Genomic DNA, 8157 nt, shown 5'->3' on the forward strand with positions numbered 1-8157 from the left:
TAAGGACTAAAAGTGACACTTCTAGGAACCACTTTTGATAAAAAAAAAAAAAGGCCGATGAGGGACCTGTTTTGCCAACTAGCCAAACTCCTAGTAGCTGTTGGAATTCAAAAAAAAAAACAAAATAACGCAACTCCCTCTCGTCCCTGTAGGGACTCACCCCTCGTAGCCGGACGAGCGCAATAACGAGTCCATATGGGAGCTTCTTATGGGCGGCAAAATAACATTTTTTTGTCATTTGGTTAGAACTAATTTCATTGGTTCATTCTTTCTAATACATACATACACATACACATACACATGTTTAATGAATCTCCAGATTGTATAACCACCAAATTAATTTCATCCCAAAATGGTCACACGTCTTTTTCGGGGAATCCGGTTATATGCTCGTTTTACAAGAATGTCCCCAACACCACCCACATGGAAAAACCCACTTTAGATTTTAGAAAATTCACCAATAGGCTGGCGACCAATTGGTAAGGTTAGAAAATGCTAGAGTTAGAACCTCACTTTTTATATTTATACGAGTGGATTATTTGAGTTTTTTTTTAGAGTCATGAGTTTCATTCCAAACATACGTGGTTCGAGCTTCACATACTGCCCAATTCAATGTCATTATGGACAGGTGGTGTATCGAATGTTAATTGTTAACTACTAATTACTAACTTACTATTAAAAAAAAATATGAGAGAAAATTCTTTGGATAAACATGAAACTTTTTTTTGTCACGTGAGGGACTAGAAATCAATGATTGGTTTATTTAATCCCTACCTTATAATCATTAAATACATTCTTGAGTTTTTAGTGACAAGAAAAGAAAGTAAAACAAAAGAAATGAAATAAGACGAAAAAGAAGTATAACATATAAATTTAATCTCAAGTTAGTTTTAATAAAGTAAGAAGAAATTATATTTTTATTAATTATTAAGTTCAGACTTCATAGTGGAAATTAGTAAATCTAAAATTTGATTGTGACTCTTCTTTTCTAATAATCTTAGTTTTTTTTAAAAAAAATATATTGCTCAAAAACTACCTAATTCTTTTTTTTCCCCAACTTTCCCATCTTAATAAATATAGAAAAAACTCAATAATTACATTTTACTTTTTCTCATTTCTTATTAAAAAGAACAATTAATGAAGACCAGTTAATTACAAAGAAGATGGTTTTTAAAGTTCTACACTCTCGAGTTTGAAGTAAGTAGATATGAAAGAATTGGGTTTGAATTGAAAGGAAAGGAAAAAAAATATTTTTAAACATAATATAAGTTCTCGAGTTTTAAATGGCAAGAAATTAAAAAATAATAATAAAAAAGGAAAAGATAACAAAAAATGTGGTGTTGGGGCAATTGATCATGCAAACTCAAAAAGTGTGTTACGGTTGTTGGAGTTGTGAATATGGTGTTGTGTCCTATAATTTTGAGAATAAATACCATTATATGTTTTATTTTATTGTCACATATTTTCTTTTTAGTTAAAACTAAATAATTTCTTTTCACATTTCTATATGTTTTTTTTTCTTTTCATATTAGAAAATATGTATAAGACTTGTGTATGTTAGTTACTTTGGTTCTAAAAAGGTGAAAAAACACTGAAAACAAGACTATAGTAAAGCTTTTATTGCATGATATACAACTTGGTGTTTAGAGGTTGTATAATTCCTAGTTCATGATACACGAGATAGTAAAACCCAACCACTTCAAAGAATAATGAAACATTGGTAGGAAATAGGGTACGTGTAGCACCATTTCAGTTACACAACCCTTATATCAAGGTATGAGTTGGTAATACACTTACCTTGCTACCCCATTTTGCTCACTACACCCACCAACTCGTATACCTTCTGGCATCGATTTCTCACAACTAGTTGATTCAATGATAGCGTTTTGTAGATTTGAGAACAATCCTCGTTCAGAAGGACAAAAGTTGTAGTGACGTACTATTGTTGGTCATGTTTGAGCATTGTGTACTACCTCTGTTTTCTAGTTTCTAGTTTTGTTAAGGAACCTTTCAACAGCCAAAACCTAATTAATTAGAATTGTCCTTTTATTAAAAAGAAAATGGTCTTCGTGGGGGATGTGACTAACCTTATGGAATCTCTAAGGTCATCTTGTTTAACAGCGTCTACATATTGTGCGCTAGTACTAAGGTCATCTTGTATGATCTCGTCTTCTTGCTTAGTCTACATATGGTGCGCTAGTAGTAAGGTCATCTTGTATGATCTCGTCTTCTCTCTTAATCTGGTCTTCATTGGGTTTGTCCTGATTCTCAAATGTTTAAGAAAATGTCTATGTCTTGTCATTAAAACATTTAGGATTGTCCAGATTGAAACGTTCAATTGGTTGATCGTCAACCTAACAATTACACAATTAAACTTTTAATTACTCCCTAATTTTGGTTTACCCACTATATATAAACGGGATATAACTAATATTTGTTTAATATTATTACTTGTTTCTCATCATCTTTCACAAGAACTTGATTACCCTTAGCCCGGTTTCAACCCGTTGCGCCGCTATAAGGACATCATATAATCGTACGCATCACTGAGCTCTTCATTCATCCTTGTCAATTTGTTGACATGCCTTTAACTTCAATATGACTCCCCATTTCATTACTTGACATTTAAAGACCAGTTTCTGCACATCATGCACCTTCCTAGTGACTTTCATGATGTGTTCATTGTCCATTGGGAGTCCATTAATAAGACTCCCATGCCAACGGACACATCATCATGAAAGTCACTAGGAAGCTGTGTGATGCGCAAAAACTGATATAGAAATGTCAATAAATGAAACAGGGGAGCCAGATTGAACATTATAAGCAAATTAACAAAATGAGAAAGATGAATGAAGAGCTCTGTGTTGCGTACGATTATATGATGTCCTTTATGGAGGCGTAACGAGTTACAAATCGGGCTAAGGATAAGCAAATTCTTATGTACGATGATGATAAACAAGTAATGGGATTAAACAAGTTAGTTATACCCAGTTTAGATAGAACGGGTCAACCAAAATTAGAGAGTAATTAACAATTTAATTGTGTAATTGTTAAGTTAGACAATCCACCAATTGAACATTGCAATCTGGCTAATCTTGAACGTTTTTCCGACACGACAAAGACATTTTTAAGCATTAGAGTATCGGGGGGAACCCAATGAAAACAGATTAAGCAGGAAGACGAGATCATACAAATTGATTTTATTATCAGCACAACAAACGTAGACAATATGAACCTAGATGACCTTAGAGATGCCCTGGGGCAACCACTTCCCTTATAGAGACCATTTTCTTTTCAATAAAAAAACAAATCTTATTAGGTTTTGGATGTCGAAAATTTTCTTTACAAAACTAGAAACTTGAAATTAGAGGCAATACACGATGATCAAACTTGACCAATTCCAGTATTCCTTACAACATTGGTCCTTCTAAACAAAGATTGTTCCTAAATTTAAAAAATGCTATCACTTAAGCAACTAGTAGTGAGAATTCGGTACCAAATAGGTATATGAGTTGGTGGGTGTGGTGAGCAAGTTGGGGAAGCAGGATAAGTGTATTAGCAACTCATACGCTGATAAAGGGGTTGTGTAAACGAGTTGGTTGACTTCTTTCCCTTTAATGTGAGAAAACCATGTATAAGACTTGTGTGGCTACTTTGGTTCATTGGCTTCTCAAGGTTTTGTTGCAACCACCAGAGATTCAGTTTTGCGCTCTACTCCTTTTAAACTGCTAGCCACCCAGGAGCTTGCTTCTCAACATGAACCGCAACTTAGCCCCCTTACCTCTAATACCCCTCAACCTCAAGCTTTCTTTGTTGCCCGTCCATTTCTAACAACCATGGCAATCGAGGTGCACGTGGAAACTTCCATAGCAGCAATAACATGAGTAATAACAGTGAGCGTACCTGTATTATCCCCCTTCTTCATTATTACTTATATCTACCAAATCAAAAACCCTAACCCACCATAAATACTCTTCTTTTTCTTCTTCTTCTCCTTTCTTTTTTTTCGAGACCTTAAATCAAAAGACATGATTTACTGTTCGTGTGCATATCCATGTATACAAAGAACATCATAGACTTCTTGAAACCCCGCTCGAAGATTCTTTGGTTGTTCCAACAAGGTAAGAAACTGTGGATTTTATCGATGGATCAATCCACCCTTGTGTAATAGAGATATCAAGATAATACCTGGGCTACTAAGAGCTAAAAACAACCTTGAAACCAATGTTTTAAAAACCGGTATTTTAGTCATACCGGTGTGGACAAATTTTCCGGTATTACCGAAATTACCAGCTGATACGACTATTTTAATTTAATTTATTTTTTTATATTAAAATCCTACAAAACTTGTTACAATTTAATAATTATAATTATGATACAATTATAATCTACTCAAAAATAAAACCAAATAGGTATTTTATAACAAAATATAAGTTTTAAAGTTCATAAATAACAAAAAATAAAATTAATGTATCCTAAAAATAACTTTAAGAAAAATTCAAAAAAATAAAAATACTGGAATGGTAATATCGGAAAATACCAGGAATACCAGAAATACTGTCCGGTATTGAATAGTGAAAATACCAAAAAAATATCGGGATTAAAATAACGGAGTACCCTCCGATACCGGTAATACCGGGCGGTATATACCGGTATTTAAAATTGCTTGAAACAACTTTGTGTACAAGAGATGAACAAGCTAGGAGGTTGAAAATGTATTTACTTTGTAGTTGGATTCTTTTTTCTTTTTGTCTATATATTTTGCATATAGATGTGGTATTTTAAGAAATTATATTGAATTTAGTTGTGATATGTCCATTTATATGCATATTTCCATATCGTTTCTAAGTCGTTTTAAGCTTAATTATGTGCAAATTATATGTATATTCGATGCTTTAATGGTATTGTTAGTGATTTCAGGCTTAGAACAGGTACATTGGTTAGAAATAGCATTTGGAAGGTGAAAAGATGCATTAGGATGATTCTTGGACGAGTACGAGTGAAGACGAGTTGAAAAATACAAGTTTTGCGAAATCTGGAAGCTTGTGCGGCGCATGGATGTGGTGTGCGGCGCACAGAAAGGTGAGATTTTGGACATGGAATTTGGCAATTGTGCTTGTGCGGCGCACACAGAGGGCATGCGGCGCATATCGGGTAAGGAAAGTCTGAAATATGGAAATTGGAGGATTTGTGCAGCGCATGGTGGTTTTGTGCGGCGCATAAATAAGGTCGGCAGAAGGGTTTTTGGTTTTTCACTATAAATACAAGACTATAACCCTCCCATTTCGATATACAATCACCTCTAGTCAATTTTAGGGTTCTTTGGGGCAATTCTCAGCAGCTTTTTCGTCTATCAAGGTCCAAGGGTTGTTCGTGAGCTTCAAGACATTCGGTTGTCGATTTTCTTAGCGTTTACTTGTTTTCTACACATTGGTACAATATGTTCTTCTATATTTTTACTCTTTGTGCTTTGTTTATGATTATGAGTAGCTAAATAATTCATCATCCACTGAGATGAAGTGATACATTGAATAATGGTTGCATAATCTTTTGAATTCAAGTTGATTTGATTTAACGATGTGTCGTAATCTTAGCTTATTAATTCTTTGTAATTTAACTCTTAATTGCGGATAGTTTTTGCATGATCTCAGTGGTAACTTAGGTTGTGTAGAAGTTATTTTGATTGCTTGGTTAGAAACGATTGTTTCTATGACGGGTACGGTAGAAAGTAATTAATAGTTAATAAGAGTTAAAGGGTTAATGGTTGGGTACAATCAATAGACACAATTGTTATCTAAATAACCAAAACAATTAGTTGACTAGGAAAGTTATGAAAGGCGTCTTGGGGTACCGGTCTTAGTAATGGAACTAGTTAATTAAGGGAATTGAATAAAGTAACGAACTTGATGGGTACGGGGTGAGTCTTTGTTTAGTTCTCGGTTATAAATCAACATATTTGAATTGGTTCTTCAATTAAATGCAACCTAAATAATGTGTGTCATGGAGTCGAAGTGGATGATCTTCTCATCCTATCTGATATAAAACAATTTTCTTTTCGATAAATTTTTAGAAATTTCTAACTCTTTCAATCAACTAACTTTTAATATAAAAACTAAGATGACGTGGTGTCTTTAAAAAACCAAACTCTTTTTAACTACTTAAAGCTTGCTAGCTCTTTGTAGTCTCCGTGGAACGAACCTTTACTTACTTTAATCTATATTGCATACGAATGGGTCCACTACCCGATTGTGTGTGGTATTCGATTCGAAGTATTTTTAAGGATTTTAATTTAACTAGATTTTCACACATCAAGTTGTTTGTTTTAACTATTTTTATTTCAACTGATGTAGTTATGTATTATATATTATGCAATGTAATGGTTATTAAGGTAATGTCGATTATTGTCTTCCTGTTTATGAAGTTCAAAATTTGCAGTGTAATGTGATACAGACAATAAAAGATTGTAATGTCATACCAACAAGCCATAAAAGAGTGCTAAATAAACAAAGAAAACATAAAAGTGGCACATAATTTGGTTGCATAATTCTTGCCAAAGTGAACTGTCATTACATCAGAATTTGCTTATGAAAAAACATCAAAAGTGGCACCACCCATTTAGTTATAAAAACCATCAAAAGTCATAGAAGTTCATCCTTACATACTACATAAGTTGACCCCTAGATACTACATAAGTCTTACATTGTTTTTCAAAAGCTAGAATACTACAACTTAATTGTTTTCAACCCCTTTGGATCCAACAAACTTTCTGATCTTCTTTGGGCACAGACCATTTTGAAAACTACCAACTTGGCTGCCTTGGGTTGTGATGTGCAAAATCGAGCTTTAAATTTATAAACTAAAACTACCCAAAAACTCACTACTACGCACTCACGGGCAGTGGACCCGATCGTTTGTAATATAGTTAAGAGGTAAGTTTGAGTTCGTTCTCAGGGATTGGGAAATGATTAGCTGCTTGTAAAATGGTTTGGAAAACGGGTGTTGCTTCGAAAATCCTTTTGACAAATAAAGTAAATGGGTTTGCAAAATAATTGCATAAATTAAAAAGAACAGTTCAGACAATATAATTAAAAGTCATCCACCTTGACTTCCCTCGACTTCAAATGTGATTGCATTTAACAAAGATCAAATTCTCTGAAGTTTAAAGATAATCGTGACAAGATTCAGCTACTCACGTGTTACCACCAACCGTGAACAAATTAACGAATCACCTAACTACTAGTCGAATTACCCAAGCCGGTACCACCAAAACCAAGATAATTCTTCTAACAATCAGTTTTATTGACTATCAAATTATCAATTGAACCTATGTGACAATAACGTGGTACCACCAACCGATATCAATCACGTTGACAAAATTAATCTTTTCTTAAAATGATATTCACTATCATACCATGAACTAGTGATAATTACTTATAGACAAGTAACCATTTTAAAATCACATACACATTCAACTAGTACCACCAACGAAGAATCATATGCAACTAATATCGAAATTAATTAATGAAAAGAATTAATATCATCAAGATCACGGAACAACGATATTTAAATAAACCCTTTTGAATTAAAAATATTGCAAACACATTATCCGTCTAGTTTCATCAAGGTGGATGATTAAACAGTTAGCCACTCATGATCAATTCATAATAATGAATAAAATATAAGAGAAACATGATGTACCAATTGTTTCAAAAAAATAAAATGCAAGACAATAAGTAGATACGATCTAGATGGGTGCCCGTGAATTTTCAACGAATCCGCCTAAGAAATAATCTTGATTGGAGGAAGAAGAACCCTTGTAGAACAGCTCCTAGAAAGATTTTTGATAATCAATTTTGACCTAGGGTTTTTCTATTTATACTTCTCCAAAAATCTGATGCAAAAACACGGCAAGTCTGACTCCCTCGTGCACCCACTGCGGCACAGTGGAGTTTTGCCCCCCTCACTGCGGCGCAGTGAGGTATTGGTCGACCTTGACTTCGGTTGACTGCGGCGCAGTGGTTCGTGTGATCACCACTGCGGCGCAGTATGAATCCACGACTTCTTTTCTTCTTAACCAGACTGCGGCGCAGTCCTTCTGTTGCCATCCCCACTGCGGCGCAGTGGGGCAAATTCCAATAAACTCCGTGGATCTGGGCT

The sequence above is a fragment of the Erigeron canadensis genome, chromosome 9 (genome assembly GCF_010389155.1).
Source record: "Erigeron canadensis isolate Cc75 chromosome 9, C_canadensis_v1, whole genome shotgun sequence".
Classification (NCBI taxonomy): domain Eukaryota; kingdom Viridiplantae; phylum Streptophyta; class Magnoliopsida; order Asterales; family Asteraceae; genus Erigeron; species Erigeron canadensis.